This window comes from Enhydra lutris, unplaced genomic scaffold (genome assembly GCF_002288905.1).
Source record: "Enhydra lutris kenyoni isolate GAN:26980312 unplaced genomic scaffold, ASM228890v2 scaffoldscaffold15, whole genome shotgun sequence".
Taxonomy (NCBI): domain Eukaryota; kingdom Metazoa; phylum Chordata; class Mammalia; order Carnivora; family Mustelidae; genus Enhydra; species Enhydra lutris.
Window position 1 is genome coordinate 29067859 of NW_019154099.1, and position 18619 is coordinate 29086477.

An 18619-nucleotide genomic window follows, 5' to 3' on the forward strand; every position below is an offset into this window, starting at 1 on the left:
GGCTCCCTGCTCAGTGGAGACCCTGCTTCTCCCTCTCGCTCTCCCTCTGCCTGCTGCTCTCCCTGCTTGTGCGCTCTCGCTCTCTCTCTCTCTCTGTCAAATAAATAAATAAAATCTTAAAAAAACAAACAAACAAAAAACCAAAACAACAACCCAATGCTGAAACTTCTCCCAGGGAGATTTCTGTAACCTTTGGGAGCTACAGAACTCTTCATGTACTTGATATTCAAAAGACTTTTTTCTAAAACAGTGGAACCCTATTTTGAAGATAAACCTTGGAGCTAGGTCATGGTTTAGGTGGAGGAGCCAAGAAGTTGATAATAAGCGAGCAGGACAGCTAGCCCCCAACTCCTTTTCAATCATGTTGGCTCCCCTGGGGATTTAGCCTCTCCTGTCCTGAGCTCTGTTATCTGGTCATCAGCAAATCAAACGTTTTCTAGACTCTTGAATCTCTTTCTTGCAAACCAAGAAGTCACAGTTTGAAAGCTGCTACAGCAAAATTCTAGCTAGCACTTTCCAATTAGAAGACTGAACAGAATTTCCACACTGTTTACTTTCCTTCTGAAAGCTACAAATACCTTCTAATCTAGAGGAATATTGGACCCATGAAGCTTGAAAGACTGATATTACAGTTGGCAAGTTTGGGGTTGTCATATCTATGACCTTTTGCTGAGAAGGAAAACTTATAACTGGATTGTCATTCTGCTCCAGTCTTTGAGATAAACTTAATTTCATCTGTAAGGGTCTATCTTTAACCTTTTGAGTTGCCAAATTAGTTGCAAGTGGAGGTAGGGGAGGGTAACGTGAAGATTAAAGCTCAAACTGAAGCACTTCCCACACTCATCACACTCGTACGGTTTCTCTTCAGTGCCAACTGTCTGATGGGTATGAAGATTTGAGCTACAACTAAAGCGTTTACCACAATCCCCACATTTGTATGGTTTCCCTCCAGTGTGAACTCTGCAATGAACATTCAGATCAGCACTACGATGGAAGCCCTTCCTATAACTTTCTCAACTGTAGCGTTTCTCTCCTGTGTGGATGGGCAAATGGGCATATAAATGTGAGGTCTGGTTAAAGCTTTTACCACATTCAAGGCACGAATGGAGCTTCTCCCCTGTGTGGACTCTCTGTTGAGTTTGCAGGTTTGAGCTCTGGCTGAAACCCTGGCCACACTCATGACACCAGTAGTATTTCTTTCCTGTGTTAACGTTTTGTTGAATGGCAACAGCTGAGCTCTAACGGGTATCCTTCTCATGTGCTCTCTAAGGGGTGGGGGAGACTTCCCGCCTGAGTGTACCTGCTGATGACGTTCAGGACTGTGGCCATCACTGAATGCTTTCTCACATTCACTACAGTGGTAGGTCTGCTGGATAAGAGGGGACACCTTTAAGATGTCTTTACCACAGTCGCTGTTGTGAGCTTTGTCTCTTTTCTGCATTGTCATCATGGTGGGGTGAAATACAACTGAAAATGTTAACATATGGAGCAAATATACATAATTGGTTTTTCAAAAAAAAAAACTTTTTTTTTTGAACATCAGCTGTAAGACCCAATTAGAAGTCTAGCAAACTTGTCTCTTTCATGCCTTGATTCCCCGCCCCCCACACACCCTGCCCCTGCCATCTTTCTTCTCCCATACCTATGATAAATAGAGCAGTTGCTTAACCTCTCAGGGTTCGGCTTTTCTCTTCTGAAAAATAAGCAGATGTTGCCTAAAATGATCAATATGGTCTCTTCAGTTGCTAGTAGTTGGTAATTACATGCAGTCTGCTCCCCCACGATCACACAGCCATGTCAGCAGTGCCCAACACAACTCCACAGGCCTCCATTCTCTTAGATTCCCACGTTCCTGACCCTGGAGTTGTGCAATACTGTGACCCCATGTGGGGTGGTTTGAAAGGTGTGACCAACTTTCACCTCAGCTTTAAAAAAATCCTTTCCTTCCAGATGCTTTGAAATGTTGCCACTGGAGACCCAAGTTTAAATATTATTCTCTCCAGTATGATTCTTGGACTGATAACACATTAAATCATTAACAAGTTATGTGAATTGTTTTTATTTCCTCCATGACAGGAAGACCCTAGTGAAGTATGAGAACTCTGGGTAGATGGGGTAGGGAGGGAAAACTTCCTTTCACCTCTTATGTTCTGTGGCCCAAGAATTAAGCTGACATAAAACAGATTAACAGGGGAAAAATATACATGTTTTATTTAGTATTTTTGTGTACACATAAGAGTCTTCAAAAGGAAAAACGAAGACCCAGAGGAGTCACTAGGCCCCAAAGCTTATATAAATTTTATTTTCTTTTTTTTAAAGATTTTATTTATTTATTTGAGAAAAATAGAGAGCTAGAAAGCGTGAACTAGAGGGAGAGGGAGAGAGAGCCTGAAGCAGACTCTGTGCTGAGCGTGAAGCCTGAAGTGGGGCTTCATCTCATAGCCCTGAGATCGTGACCTGAGCCAAAACCAACAGTTGGCCACTTAACTGACCGAGCCATCCAGGCATTCCTTATATGGGTTCTTAAACCAAGAATGATACACTGTGTGGATATGACAAGACAGAGGAGCTTGGGCTCAGGGCAATAGATTTTGGAACAGAGACTAAGAAATACATGGTGGAAGCTAACGGAAGGTGAGGCTTATTTCAGTAGGTTTGTTTGTACAAGGCTGTGTTGGCAACTCCCAGTCTTCAGTGTTAAGAATGTTCTTTGCCTGGCACAGGAAGGGCACCTTTCTCATGGGAAATCTCCTTACCTGCTTTTAGGTAGAAAGGGAGAGGTCAGAGAATTCTTCCAGGATCTGCTACTTCTCAAAGTGCCTTCAGCTCATAAGATCAAGATGTCAAAGTGGCATATCTCGCAGTGGAATGTTCTGGATCCCTTCACCAGAGAGATGATGGTGGCGAGGAGAGGGGTTAGATGAAGGAAGAACCAGAAATAATTCGAATAATTCAAATCTTGGCCCCATTGAGAAGTCGTGTGACCATGGGGAATCAATTAATTAAATAAGTAAAGCATTGTGAGCCTCAGTTTCCAAATCCGTCAGGTTGTAGTACCTTCCCTTAGAGAACTGTTGTGAAGACTCAGTCTTGTGCTGCAAGAAGCACTTGGTGTAAAGTAGGTGCTCATTAAATACAACTATTACCTATTATTTCACAATTTTATCCGAAGCTAGATCTGCTATTAGATATTTTGATCATCCAGTGGAAAACAAATAGAAGTCTTGGTATTCCAGAGAAAAACAGACACACCTTCCTACTTGAGGAACAACGTTTTATTTCATAAATCTGCTGTGCCTGTGGCACAGCCTGGCTGGGATGCCAAAAAGCACTTGTTCTCTGATTATCCTCACACATCCTCCAACACCTCTCAGTTGTCTGGCACATGTGAAAATGTGATGGTGCTCTCTAAACAGTAAAATCATTATGTTAAAAGCGCATCTTATTTTCTTCCATTTGAATATCAACTATAGCGCTGGAGATATTCTTTGTTTCTGTTAGGCAGCAGGTTTTTTCCTCTCTCTTTTTTATCTGTCTTCCATTAAAGAAGTATTTTCTGATTGCTTACCCCATTTATTTTGTGGAAATAAGAGTCTATTGTTCTATCAGAAAAAAAAAACACACTGAATAACCATTTAGAATGAGAAGGAAGGAAAGTATTTTGAAAAAAAAAAATCCTTTCCCATATTTCTCTTAAGTTGTATATTTTGGAACTAGTTTTCCATTATAAGGATCTTCTCTTTTGTTTATTAAAAAAAAAAAAACTCTAAGAAGACAAAACCCATAGGATTTGTCCATTTTCCTAACTAATTTTCAGGCACGATGCAAAGCTGCCATTAAGAATCTCTGTTCTTTGTCCAGTCCCATTTAAAAATATTTCTTTAGAGATTACAAAGGATTTCAAAAACATGTTAAAGAACTCCTCTTAAAAAGTGGACTCCCCTTGGGAACTTGGAAATCAGATTTTTAAACTGTTCTCCTGAGCTGCCTCTGAAATTTAATCTTGAATAGTATTATATTGTCTTCCTAGCAATGGTTTGCTTGATCTAGCTTTCAAGTAGCACGAGCCCAGAGATGGAGGTGGCCATACGGTATACTCCATTTGGGGGTTTTATTCGCATATTTTTATCTCAGCTCACCATGTAGATTGTAGAGGTAGATTCTTTTTTATGGAAATTAGTTCCTTTTTTCTACCTAGAAATATTTGTTCTGAGACGTATTTGTTAACAATTTTTCTTTGTCCGTCTTAGGTGTGTTAGTGTTTTTCCTTAGCAAATAGATTATAAATTCCGTGAAGCTGGGGGACACTTATAGGATTGGAATTCTCTGTGGTGTTTAGTTCAGGTCTTTGTAGCTGCCTCATAAATACTGTACTTACCCATTTATTGGTTGATTATCTGTTAGTCAATCTGTAATTCGGTAGAAAATTAGAAAGAGGCTCGAGGCTCTCTCTTTTTGTTGCATTTGGCTAACAGGAAAGAACGTCCAAAGCAAACTACCCACTTACTTCTCTGCCGTCATGACACACCCCTTCCCTCCTGAGCTGTAAAAAGCCAACCAAGGTGGCAGGTCTCAGTTCAGCCTCATGCTTTGACTGATGGAAAGATTTAGCAGGTTCTCAGAACCTTTTGTATCAGATCTGCCGACTGTAGGTAGACAAACACGGCTTTTGGATGATTTGCAGAGATACTTCTCTTGGAAGAGACAGTCAAGTACTGGCTGCACTTCTCTTTCACTGTTATGGTGAACTCCTTTAAGGAGTGATGCAATCACATCGACTTACCAACATTAGTTTGGGAGCTGACATCAGCCTTCATCTGCTCCGACTCCGCCATTTTATTCAAGAGAGGCCCAGAGAATACAAGGGGTTAATAAGGCCAAACACCATAACCAGATTCTTTATCTAGTCCCCCTTCCCCTTTGCTTCATTGTTTCTTGTGGATAAACAAAGGAATCGCCCCAGATTCAGGGACAAGCTTTATCTTTTCCTTTTCTGATTTCCCTTGCTTGCTAACAAAATAGAGATGTCACAGTAATGGAAATGTTTGCAATTTCTACCTGTACCTCTTCTGGAATTTAATGTTGAGAGTTCAATCAGAATGCGAGGCACTGGAAAGCTTCTTAGCAGAAATGTGCCATGTAAGGTGTATTTTTGAGGTCAAATTTTTAAAAAAGGACAATTCTGGAGAAAGGCCAAAGAGTAAACATCTACCGTTGTTTTTCCAGTTGCATCATGATAATAAATTTAAATTTGTATAACAAAGAATACATGATTTTTAGGAGATATATAAATACTAGCTCTGATGGAACCAAATGACACAGACTTGTTATTGTTCTCATCACCACAGTTTGAAAGGTGTGGCAGGAGAAAGCGAACAGAGAATCTTAGATGAAACACAATATTGATATTTGGCATGGTTGGATGAATTTCCACCCAAAGATACGAAATCCCTTTACCCACACCAATTATGCCTCCTCGCTGGGACCAGCCCGTGGCACAGCTGGAAAGCCAGCAGAGGTTGACTTTGGCTCCTTCTCTTGCCTTTTCTTTTTGGTGCTCTTCTCACAGTTCCTCTAAGATGGTTCCTCACTTTAATGACCACCTGAAATTGTGCTCCTGCCATGGATTGTTCAAAAATAGATTTCTAGGCTTCAGCCGACCTACTGAATCAGTGTTATCTGTGCGTGGAGTCCAGGACTTTCCATTTTTGACCACCCCATGATCTTCCACACACTGAGCTTTGAAACCCACTGAACTAATAAGCTCTCCAGACTCCCAGAGGTTTATGTTCTTTTATTGATGAATCTGCTCCTTTGAGCGGTAGGTGACAGATGCAATCTAATGTGAGTGCTCTCCAATGATCTTGGAAATGCTTTTCTTTGTTTTAGGACAGAAGAAGAACAATCTCTTTTTAGAATCTTTAAGATCTTAACTGACTTTTAATATTTAATTTTATCTTGCACAGAGATTTCTATTGCTAAGGAGGCTAGAGCAGTTGAACAGGCCTGGTGTTTGAAATCAGAGTCTTGGGTTTAAATCCTGACTCCATCTTTGGGGGATCTAACCAATTTCCTTATCTGTTCCTATCTTCATTTTCTTCATTTATAGAATGGAGTTATAAATATATGTGTGTATACTGAGGTACTATTCTGAGAAGAAAATGAGATGGCTGTGTTTAGAAGCTTGCCTAGGATATGTTAGATGCCCCAAACATATTCAATGCATACAGACCACTGAGGGCCTTATATTAATTGGTTGTGGTGGGATGTAGAGTGGTGAATAAAAATGCTACTTCAATCTAACAAAGACCTTAAATGAAATCAACAAGAAAGAGCTGTAAATTGTTTCCATAGAATGTAAGTGTTAAAACAACATTCATTCATCTGTCAAGTATTAATTGAATTTTTTAAAAAGATTTTATTTATTTATTCGACAGACAGAGATCACCAGCAGGCAGAGAGGCAGGCAAAGAGACAGAGAGAGAGGAGGAAGCAGGCTTCCTATGGAGCAGAAAGCCCGATGCAGGGCTCGATCCCAGGACCCTGGGATCATGACCCGAGCCGAAGGCAGAGAGTTTAAGCCACTGAGCCACCCAGGTGCTCCAGTGCACACATAATTAAATGGATGACATCCACTATTGAGAAGTGCTCTGAAAGGAGAAAAGCAGGGTTACGTTGGAGAGGTAGGTTAGTTTTGTAGGGCTGCTGTAACAAATTACCACAAACTGGGAGGCTTAAAAACAACACAGATTTATTCCTTCACAGTTTTAGAGGCCAGAAATCTATGATCAAGATGTTGGCAGGGTTGGTTTGTTCTAGAGGTTCTGAGGGAAAATGTGATTGAGGCTTCTCCTCTAGCTTCTGATGGTTGCTGGCAACCCTTGGCGTTCCTTGGCTTGTAGGAACACCATTATTGCTTCTGCTTCCATTTTCCCATGGCATTTTTCTCTTCTGATAAGTACACCTGTCACTGGATTTAGGGGCCACACTCAGTCTAAAATGATCTCATCTCAGGGTCCTTAACTTAATTACATTTGCAAAGCACTTCCCCCCCCTCCCCACCCCCCAAATAAGGTCAGCTTCACAGACTTGGACATAATTTTGGGGGTGTCATGACTCAATCCACTGTAAGAGAGACTGTGGCTGGATGAGAAGTGGGCAGGCTACTTTACATAGAATAGTCGGAGAAGGCCTTTCAAGGAGGAGATACTGAGCTATGATTTGGATCACAGGAAGGAACCAGCCATTTGAAGAGTTCCAGTAAAAGTGAATAACATGTGTGAAAGTCCTGTGCTAGAAATGAACATGGAAGGCTCAAGGAAAGGAAAGAAGGGCAGTGTGGATGGAACACTCAGAGTAAAGGGGAGATAGGTAAAGATATGGGGTGAAATCAGAGGGGTAAGAGAGGGGCCAAATCATATAGGGTTTTATAGTTAATAATTTTGTGCTTGATTTTATTATTGCACTAGTAAGGCACAGGAGAGGCTTTATTGAAGAGGCAGAGTTAACAGATATGCAATTCTGGCACTTAAAAGAAAGATCTAGATCAGATATATATTTGCTAGTCATCCAAATATAGATGGTATTTTATGCAATGGGACAGGATGTGGTCACCTAAGGAAAGAATGGCAAAAAAGAAGGATGGAGTTCTGGTTCATCTTAATATTTATAGTCCAGGAAGAGGATCAGGCAAAAGAGAGTAGGAAAGAGTGGGCAGTGGATGAGAGGTAAGCCAGATTCCTGCGGTGCTGTGGAAGCCAACAGAAGACAAGTTTTGAAGGAGGGATTGGCCAACTGTGTTGAATACTGGAGAAAGTTTGAGGAAAATGATACCACCACCAACTTGGCAAAATGCACAACAGTAGTGTCTTGAAAAAAGTGGCTTTCATGGAGTGACGGTGTTGAAAGTCCAACTGAAGTGCTGAAGAGAAAATGGGGCTTGGGGACATGGAGGCAGTATGTTTAGGTAAAATCCCTGTTAAAATTTTTGTTATGAACAAGTAGACATACAATTTACTATCCAAGTCAGGGAGGAGGGGGCTCATATTAAGAATAAATAAAATCACCTGCACAGCAAAGGAAACAGTCAACAAAACAAAGAGGTAACCCACGGAATGGGAGAAGATATTTGCAACTGACACTACAGACAAAGGGCTGATATCCAAGATCTATAAAGAACTCCTCAAACTCAACACACACAAGACAGATAATCACATCAAAAAATGGGCAGAGTACATGAACAGACACTTCTCCAAAGAAGACATACAAATGGCTAACAGACACATAAAAAAATGTTCATCCTCATTAGCCTTCAGGGAGATTCAAATCAAAACCATATTGAGATACCACCTTACTCCAGTTAGAATGGCTAAAATTAACAAGACAGTAAACAACAAGTGTTGGAGAGGATGTGGAGAAAGGAGAACCCTCTTACACTGTTGGTGGGAATGCAAGTTGGTGCAGCCATTTTGGAAAACAGTGTGGAGATTCCTTAAGAAATTAAAAATAGAGCTTCCCTATGACCCTGAAATTGCACTACTGAGTATTTACCTCAAAGATACAGATGAAGTGAAAAGAAGGGCCATATCTACCCCAATGTTCATAGCAGCAATGGCCACAGTAGCCAAACTGTGGAAAGAACCTAGATGCCCTTCAACAGACAAACGGATAAAGAAGATATGGTCCATATATACTATGGAGTATTATGCCTCCATCAGAAAGGATGAATACCCAACTTTTGTATCAACATGGACAGGACTGGAAGAGATTATGCTGAGTGAAATAAGTCAAACAGAGAGAGTCAATTATCATATGGTTTCACTTACTTGTGGAGCATAAGAAATAACATGGAGGACATTGGGAGATGGAGAGGTGAGTTGGGGGAAATCAAGGGGGAGACAAACCATGAGAGACTGTGAACTCTGAGAAACAAACTGGGGGTTTGGGAGGGGAGGGGGGTGGGGGGGTTGGGTGAGCCCGGTGGTGGGTGTTAAGAAGGGCATGTATTGCATGGAGCACTGGGTGTGGTGCATAAACAATGAATTTTGGAACACTGAAATAAAATGAAATAAAATAAAATAAAATAAAAACTTCTAACAGAAAAGAAAAAAAAGAATAAATAAAATTATATAATTAAAAGAAATCAGGTTATTGAAGCATAGTTTATATACTCTATAGTTTATCCTTTCAAGTGGATGGTTTGATGAATAAAATTATATAACTTTTGAGATAATTATTTATTAGCAAATTGGTTTTAATAAACCTGGTGGATGTGAAAGTTTTTTTCAAAAACCATTTTCAAAAAGAAAATTCTCTCTAAAAATAAGTATATTTATTCACTATGTGTAAAAAGGAAAAAAATTTTTCCTCACTATATTGATTTTCTGAACAATAAAAACAACATAAGCAAAATAATCATTCTTAGCGTATTGTCCATAAATTTACAGAAGCCTTTGTTGTATTTCTCTCCATCATTTTTCTAAAGAATGTACTTTTTCCAATGTGGCCTTAGTATCTGGATTTTTCTTTCATAAAACTGCCTGCAGTCTTTTTTAGTGTTAAATTTTATTGTTTAAAATTTGAAATTGTGACACCTTATTTACTCTTCTTTGTAAAACACAATATTTAAAATGAAGAATATCCTCTCTTTACTAGCTCTGGGATATGTGGTAAGGTCAGAGCAAATCCTATTGAGGACATCCCCAGTCCTCATTTTTTCTTTTTGGCTAGGGATAATAGACTGTTTAAATATTTGAGCTCCATTTTTGTGCAGTTATGGTCTTTTTTCCTTCATTCAAATTATCTTCTCAAATATTTTTGTAAGACAAAACTCTCTAATACACTTATATGTACACTTATTTATAATTTAATATGAATCATTATTTTTATAATATAACTTATTATTTATAATATATAATATAATTATAAATAAATTATTATAATTTATTATAAATTTATTTATAATTTATAACTTATTTATAATTCTTTGGATTATTATACAAATGTTGATGCTATAACATAATACCCTTTCTCAACTTCCTTTTTACTTCTGTAAAAAATATGAATTTTTTTTCAACAACAAAAGCTCTATCAAAATATGGTTCCCACGAGTGAAGAGATTCTAAAATACAATCCTGGGCCCCCATCCTGCTGTGTACCGCTTGCTGTTATTGACCATGTCTTCTCACAAGACTTTCAGGATCAAGCAATTCCTGGCCAAGAAACAAAAGCAGAATCGTCCCATTTCCCAGTGGATTCTGATGAAAACTGGTAATAAAATCAGGTACAACTCCAAGAGGAGGCACTGGAGGAGAACCAAGCTGGGTCTCTAAGGCGTCCCTCGTCACGCGATGACACACCTAATTGGCACCACATATTTAATGAGGCTACTTGAAGATCATGTGTTCTATTCCGTCACCCTGTAAACACCTTTCTGCCTGGCCAATAGATACCATTTATCAGCGAAAGATTTTTCTGTTACTCTACCTCTGTACCAGTGGGTTGGTTTGGTAATAAATGTGAGGCCTTTGAGCTGTAAAAAAAAAATTAATTAATTAAATTAAATTAAATATAATCCCGGGGGGTCCTGGGTGGCTCAGTTGGTTCATCTTCTGACTCTTGATCTCAGCTCACATCTGGTCGCAAGTTCAAGCTCCATGTTGGAGCTACTTCCCAGTATGGAGCCTACTTAAAAAAAGCCAATAAAATACATACATACATACATACAATTATGGCATCTTACAATCAAATCTTGGATAAAGAGTGAGCCCTCATCATTTAATGTATTTAGTTCCTTTTTGCTTTTGTAAGGGTCAATTTCAGCGCCTTCATATCTCTAGGCTTTATTTCTAATCATTGCAGTTTGAAGGGTTTTTTAATGCTCCACATATTGGCTGCTTTGGTTAAAGACTTCCAGCTGATTCTAAACAAAATACAACCATAATTTAGAGGACTTGTTTACAGAAAGTACAGTACCATTAGAAAGCACCGTACCACTGGCTGATTTACAAAGTAATATTTCAAAAAGACACTTCTTTTTTTAAAAGATTTATTTATTTTATATGTAGAGAGAGAGTAAGAGCAACAGGGCGCAGGTGGTGGGAGGGACAGAGGGAGAGGGAGAGAGAGAATCTCAAGCAGACTGCCTGCTGAGTGCCCAGTGAGGGGCTTGATTCCACGACCCTGAGATTGAGACCTTAATAGAGACCTGGACACTCAATTGACGGAGCCATCCAGATGTCCCTTAAGAAGATACTTCTAAACTCTAATCCACGTCAGGCCTTAAGGTGAGAAAGAATTTACTGCTATACTGAAATAATTTTGTATTTAATATTTAGAAGTCCAGTTACTTTGTGTAAATACTAAAATATATTTCCATGATGGCCAGTACATTACCACAAGTTTTTGCATGCGATTACGAGCCATGGGAACACTAGCACCAGTTCCGAGAACCTGTCTGTTCCAAAGTTCCTTCATTTAGTGGGAATACTGTGTTGAATCATGACAGTGTTCTACCACATTTGCTTTTTTATTAGTATCACACACACAAAATTTTATCTTCCTTGTTGAACTTTGGTGGGTTCCTAATAGTGTGCACCATGGTGTGAGATATTTCAGCATTTTCAGAATGAGCCTCCTAAAACGTTCCTCTATTCCATAAAATAAATTAAATAACCAAATGATTCTTGGAGTTTAACTTAATTGATTTTTTATTTGGAATATCGAATATTACTGACATAAAACAGGCGTTATTTTAATATGTGCCAAAGTCGTCTGTTAATGCAGTCAACATACTATAGTCATCACTTCACTTTTCACACATGTAAAAGAAAACCTGGAACAAAAATGGGGAAAACGAGTTTATAAGAGCAGTTCCTTGGTCTAAATGAAAAGTCATGCCTCATAGAATGAAATGTACACATACCTGTAGCTGCACATATGAAATGACCATCTTTGCGCATAGTCCTCTTAAACTCACTTGTAGGTTTTGCAATAGATGTTGATGTTTTTTCAACATAGGAGTCTTCTGGTTTTGGTCCCTATGGTGGATACTAATGTCAGCAAACATTTTGCCCTATTAACATTCTGTGTTAATGGCAACAAACGTATGTCACCAGCTGTTTTCTGAGAAGCGGAAATTCTGAACTTAATTTTGAACGTGCATTTTTATTTTTTTGAGTTCATTGCTACCAGAAGAGTTTATTGAAAGATAGAAATGCTTTATCAAACAAACAATAAATAAGTAATTTAAAAATGATTAATATGCTTTAAGGTTGGACTACTCAGGCTGTGTTCTTTTATATATTTCTCTTGTATCTGACTTGTGATTTCTCACATTTCTCACTGACGCCATCTGGGGACCTGGGAACCTTGTGCTGCTTGTAGTTCATGGCCCGGGCAAGGATCCACTGGCAGGTGCATCCCCTCCTGGGTCTAGAAGGAATTAATTCTCCCCATCTACTCCTCTCTGAACAGCTTCATTTGACCAGCCAGCCAACAGCTTGTTGCCCCTGAAGCAAGGTGGTGGTTACACTGTATCACAAAAGGGCAAAGGGACGCCTTACCACCGTTACCACTGCTGTCTTTCATATTTAACCAAATGTTAAAAGTGCAATTGTTGTCTGTGCATGAAGCTCGCACACTAAGGGCTACAAGCGAGGCAGATACCTGAACCAAGTATCTGAGAGCTCTATCACACCCCTTTCCACTCATTTTTTAAAAAAAATTTTAATTAAAAAATTAATATCAGGAATAAAATACTATCAGGAATATTGCCTTATTTTGAAAAATGAAAAAATCTGTAACCAGTGGTGAACCAGACAGACCATACACCAGGACAGCCGGAGTGAAATAGGCATGTCCTGGGGAAACTGGTACAAAGGTCACCTTGGTAATGATAAGGAGCAGAGGAGTGGGGCTATAGCCAGAGTGGGATATAAGGCCAAATGAATGTGTTTGTCCCTGGTTTTTAAGATGGAAGAGACTAAGAGATGCCCTGACCATTACAGGGTTTGGGTTAAAAGACTTATAACGCAGACTGGACCCTTCAAAAAGAACTTCTCTGGAAGAGACCATCCCTGAGCTGGGGTTGACTAGAATAGTGTTGAGGAGGAACTTTTGGGGATGGGGCATCACAGTGGAGGGACCATCATAATAAAGACAGGTTAAATGAAGTGAAACCCTAAGCATAGAAGCAAATTTCTTTTTTCTTTTCCTGCCTGCCTTCCTTCCTTCCTTCCATCCTTCCTTCCTTCCTTCCTTCCTTCCTTCCTTTTAAAGATTTTATTTATTTATTTGACACAGAGAGAGAGAGACAGCGAGAGAGGGAACACAAGCAGTAGAGGTAGAGGAGGAAGCAGGCTCTCCACTGAGCAGGGAGCCTGATGCAGGGCTCGATCCCAAGACCCTGGGATCATGACCTAAGTGGAAGGCAGATACTTAACGACTGAACCACTCAGGTGCCCCAGAAGAAAATTTCTTAAAAGAATATATATAAAGGAACAGAGGAATGGATCAAGGAAAGAATCCTAAAAAATGAGGAGGCAAAGTGGAAAAAAAAAGTCAATGAGACAGAGAAAGGTCAAGGTCAGAAGAGCACAAGGTTATTGAAGTCAAAAGAGGGAATGTCCCACAGAATCAAGTGCAGCAGGAGACCAGGAATGTTAGATTTGACCACTGAGAGGTCACCTGGCAACTTTCAGAGCGTTGGGGTGGAGATGGGGGCAGAAGTGATGGAGGTCATTTCAAGGTTGACTACACCCTTACCAGCAGGGGACAGAACACTGTATAAGACACAGAAAGGCAAAACAGAAGGAGAAAATGAAGCTTCCATCAGAAAGGGGCATATGATCCCCGGAGGGTGTCATTGGTACGTGTTTATGTTGTGGGTAGGGATTAAGTGGAATTGGACAGGTTCAAGAAAAAAGAGGGGGAGATGTTAGTAGAGGAAGGCCCTGTAGGAAGCTCTTCTGCTTCTTGTCAAGCAGAAAGGATGACAAGGGCAGATAAGGAGGGGCTGTTTTTGAACTTGATGACCAAATTACGATGTACAAGTAGCAGTTTATTTCACTGTTACTTGTTTATTGTCCTTACCACTAATTAGAGAATAAGGCCATGAGGATGGATACTCTTTCTGTTTGCCTAATCCTGTGTGCCTGGTGTCTAGTGCACATGTGAAGTGCTCAGTTAATCTTTGCTAGGGAGTCAAATGAGTGAAAAAGACTGCCATTTTCTGAGGCTGCCTGAGAGTTCAAAATACGGGATTAGGCATTCTGACAAAATTTAATATAAAATTTAAGATAAAAATTAACATAATTTAATATAAAAATTAATATAAATGGTCAATTGCACTACAATTTTAAATTGTCATTTTTTATTCAGAGTAGGGGAACAGACTATAATTCAACCTTGGGAGGCTAACATTGAGGCCCCCCCCCAAAATATACACATATATATGTTATTTCATCTCATATATATTTTTTTAAATCAATGTCTAAACATTGTCTTTAATCACCTTCTTTTTTTTTTTTTTAGGATTTTATTTATTTATTTGACAGATAGAGATCACAAGTAGGCAGAGAAGTAGGCAGAGAGAGGAAGGGAAGCAGGCTCCCTGCTGAGCAGAGAGCCTGATGTGGGGCTCGATCCCAGGACCCTGAGATCATGACCTGAGCCAAAGGCAGAGGCTTTAACCCACTGAGCCACCCAGGCACCCCTCATCTCATATATTTGAGAACTGTGTGCTAAAGCAGTTGTACTGTGTTTTCACTGATGAGAAAGCCAGCAGCTTTCCTGTGACAGTCACACTGAAGTCGGTGGTAGAGGTCGGATTTGAACCCAGTATGGTCGGCTTCCAAAGTTCCCGTTCACATTCTTATAGAGGAGCTCTGTAGAGTCATCGTTTTCAATTATTTCGGGACATTCTGATGTTTCTTCTGGGATTGTCACTTAGAAGTGCTTTTGGGGTGACTGACATCGGCTGCCATGCCCACTAGAATGTGAACTCCAAGAGGGCAGGTGGTAATTTTTTATTCCCTGCCCTGTTTTGTTCCCAGCAATGCTTTCCTGGCACTTGGATTATGGTCTGTGCTCAGCAACTGTTGGTTGAATTGATGGAAGAATGAATAGAGCACGTCTGGGGTGTTTCTTTCTTCTAGGTAGTCTTTGAGGACTGTGCAAAGCCATGCTCCTAGGGGAGGGGCCAGCTTTAACTCCCACTGTTCACTGAATACACGTCAGGGAAGAGAAAGACTGGGGAGAGGACCTGAGGAAAGGGGGTCCACGAATGGGCATGATTTGGTGGAGCTGATCTGCTCTTCAATTTGGTGGGTGATTGACAGCGACAATCCATCTGTAGGAGATTGTCACTAATCATGCCAGTGGGTGTTTGAAATGGTTGGCTGGTCCCGACCTCTTATTTAATGTATGAGAACATGAATTGTCCCCCAAAGTTGCTTTTTAAGCTCAAGTGGTTGTCCTCCCCATATTTTTTTTATATTCCTTCATAAATAAAACAGTATTTCAAGTAAGTGATGGCATTAAGTATATGGAAAGCTACTACGTGTTTAGATCAGCCTAAGACAATTTAATATTTTTTCTATTAAAAATTTAATATTTAATAGTCATTCTATAAATATTTATTGGATACCTCCTATGGACCCAACATTAATGAACATTATGTTACTATATATAGCTTATAAATATAGGGAATGTTTAAGTCACAGCAGACTTTCAAACATAGTAACTAGGAACTTATAACAGTTGCAGATTATTTAAAGTTAATCTGAATTAATTTTGAATGCAGTCTATATGTGCTATCCTGTTCCCTACCTGAGAGATGACTGTATTAGTGCATGGACCCACTTGGACCTCTGGAGTTGGTATCAAGATTATGATTATTATTTTTTAAGATTTTATTGTAAGTAATCTTTATATCCAATGTGGGGCTTGAACTCACAACCCTGAGATCAAGTTGCATGCTTTGCTGACTGAACCAGCTGGGCCTACTGGCATAAAGATTATTTTAAAGTGAAAATGTTTGAGCCACAGAAGCTGCAGAAAAAAATCTTGCTAGAACTTCCCCTGACCTGACTAAAACAAAGTTTTCTGAAAGTGTCCCTGTCATTAACCTCCCTCAGAGAGTTTCCTAAGAATTCAATATCATGGAAACAGACTGCCCATTCCCATAAGCATCGAAAAAATGAGTAGAAACTTCCATACTCTCCTACTGAAGCCCTAAGCTGCCCCCCTTTTGTTAAGCTGGTATATATACACACGTTACTCATTGCTAAGCTGCTACCATGTGCATGTGTAAATACACCTTGTCTTTTCTCCTGTTAATCTGTCAGTTAATTTGTAGGCCGCCATCACTAGACCTGTTAGTAGAAAAACAGTTTTCCCTCCCAACATTAGCCTATTGTTGCCTAGCAATTCACAGTTTAACAGGAGGTGTTGAACAGTGCAGTATATTCAATCCAAGTTATGCTTAACATCTAGAACTTTTCACTAGTGCTTGCAGATGAAAACACATCCGGGGACCTTGAGTTTAATGCTCTCTTCTACTGACTCCTCCATTACTAGCTGGGTGATCTTGAACAGACAAATTAATCTCTCTGTGCCACAGTTTTCTTACCCATAAGATGGGAATAAAAGTGGTACTTCATGGGGTGGCTTTGAGGCTAAAATGAGGTAACAGATGTGAAGCTCTTAGAAAAGGGAGGGCTGTATCCTTAGGGCTCCATTAGATAGTTTTAGTCCAAGGTCTCCACAGCAATGGTAGGGGGGGCCCTGGCCACTTCCCTTGCTGATACTCTTCATAGTTTATGGTTTCTGAATGTCTTGGGCTCATTATAGAAACTTGCAAGGTTTTGAGCACTCAAAACCCACCCAAATGTCACTATACTTTGAAAGGCCTATTAGCCATGCAAGTGTGAAGCTGCCAGTATTATAAATAATTACAATAAAGGAAGTAATTACACCCACTAACTGGTACTTTGCAGGCCATTCAGGTTTCCAGAAGTTGACTTCCATGAGTTAGAAAAGAGAAAGGAAAGAAAGGCAAAATAATCTGTTTCTGAGTGTATACCATTTTGCTCATCTTGTTTATCTGAAGTCAGAGTCAACACACCTACAGTTTAAATAGTAATAAGAATGACTATCATTTATTGATATTACCAAATGTCAGGATCCCTGCTAATCTTTTCATAAACATTATCTCATCTGACCTTTAATGAAATCCAATATGATGGACACTGTTATTTCTGCTAAACAAGTGGGGAAATTGAGCATTTTAAGGTTTAAATAACATGTCTAAATTCCCATGTCTAGAAGTGGTAGAGGTTCTATTTGAAGCCACTCAGCACCTAATTCTAAAGCCAGACTTCTTAACCGCTGCCGTTGAACAACTTCTGTAGTTTGTTTGCTGATGGACTATACTCAGTCGTATTTTATCCAAAACAAATCTTAAGGATGGGCATAAAAGTGTGTATCTAAATATGGAATATAAACATACATTACCAAAAAATCCTTTCTTTTGTGAATGCAAAGGACATTAATTTCTCTTCCTTGTTCTCACTTCCCTCCTCCTCTTCCAATTCTTCCTTCTCCTTTTCCACCAAAGACTAGGGGAGCATGAAGACAGAGGCTGGTTGCAGAGGCTGACCTGATCCTATGGAAAGGAATAACTTCTGAACCCAGAGATGCTTTCAATCGCCCTAAAGCCCTCATGCTTTGCTTTGTTAGCTGCTGTATTTATAACCCATGTTTCTTCTAAAGATCTCAAAGGCTCTGAAACTTGTGTTCTTGTCATTGGGTTGTGACTCAAATATATGTAAATTTCAATTTCAATTTAAAAAGGGAATGATTAATTTAGGGGAAGCCTTGCTTACTTGGTGCTGACTTGTTTCTTTTTCCTGTGTTGAGCATGAAGTTTCTGAGTCAGCAAGCATGTCCCTCTACAGTAGAATGGTGACCTAGCATCTCTCTTTGTTGAATCAGAGGGTGCTGGAGGCTCGCGTTTCCTTTGGGTTGAGTGTCTATACAAAGCTCTGTCACGCATACTTTTTACTCCTACAACGCATCAGGTAACAAACAAGCAGCGGCAAATGTGAACCCCTAGGGATGCCAGCAGGACTACTCGCTGAGAGGAAATGGTTTGTGATAAAGAATCATCTGCAGCTAAAGGCTTTTATTCCCCTTCTAAGCTTGTTTCACGTTTAAATATTGCTTATATGGAAAAAAAAGCCAGTGATATTTTGAGTGTGTGTGCATTATTTTTTAAGTCGAGGTGATTCTAATATGATCAGCAGAAATCATGAATGACTAATTTGGGTTCTGCTTGTTACAAAAACATCTGTGCGATTTCTTTTTCTGATAAGTACATTTGATTGAGGGTATTCCAGAAAATTCTGCTTTTCGCATTTTAATATTCTCGGGAAATATTTATTTATGCTTATTGTGTGCAAAGCTCTGTACTAGACTGGGGAGGGAGGTTATCAGAAGGAGAAAGAAAAGAAGACATCAAGAGAGCTTATTATCTGGAGGAGGAGGCATCACATATACACTCCAGAAGGACAGGGAAAGTGGTTGGTCTCTTTTGTCAATTACATGTGGTATGAAATCT

The 18619-nt window shown here is 39.6% G+C and overlaps 1 pseudogene; it reads left to right on the forward strand.

The window, feature by feature from the left end:
- Nucleotides 1-10175: 10175 nt before the first annotated feature.
- Nucleotides 10176-10333, forward strand: LOC111147146 (annotated as a pseudogene).
- Nucleotides 10334-18619: the final 8286 nt, after the last annotated feature.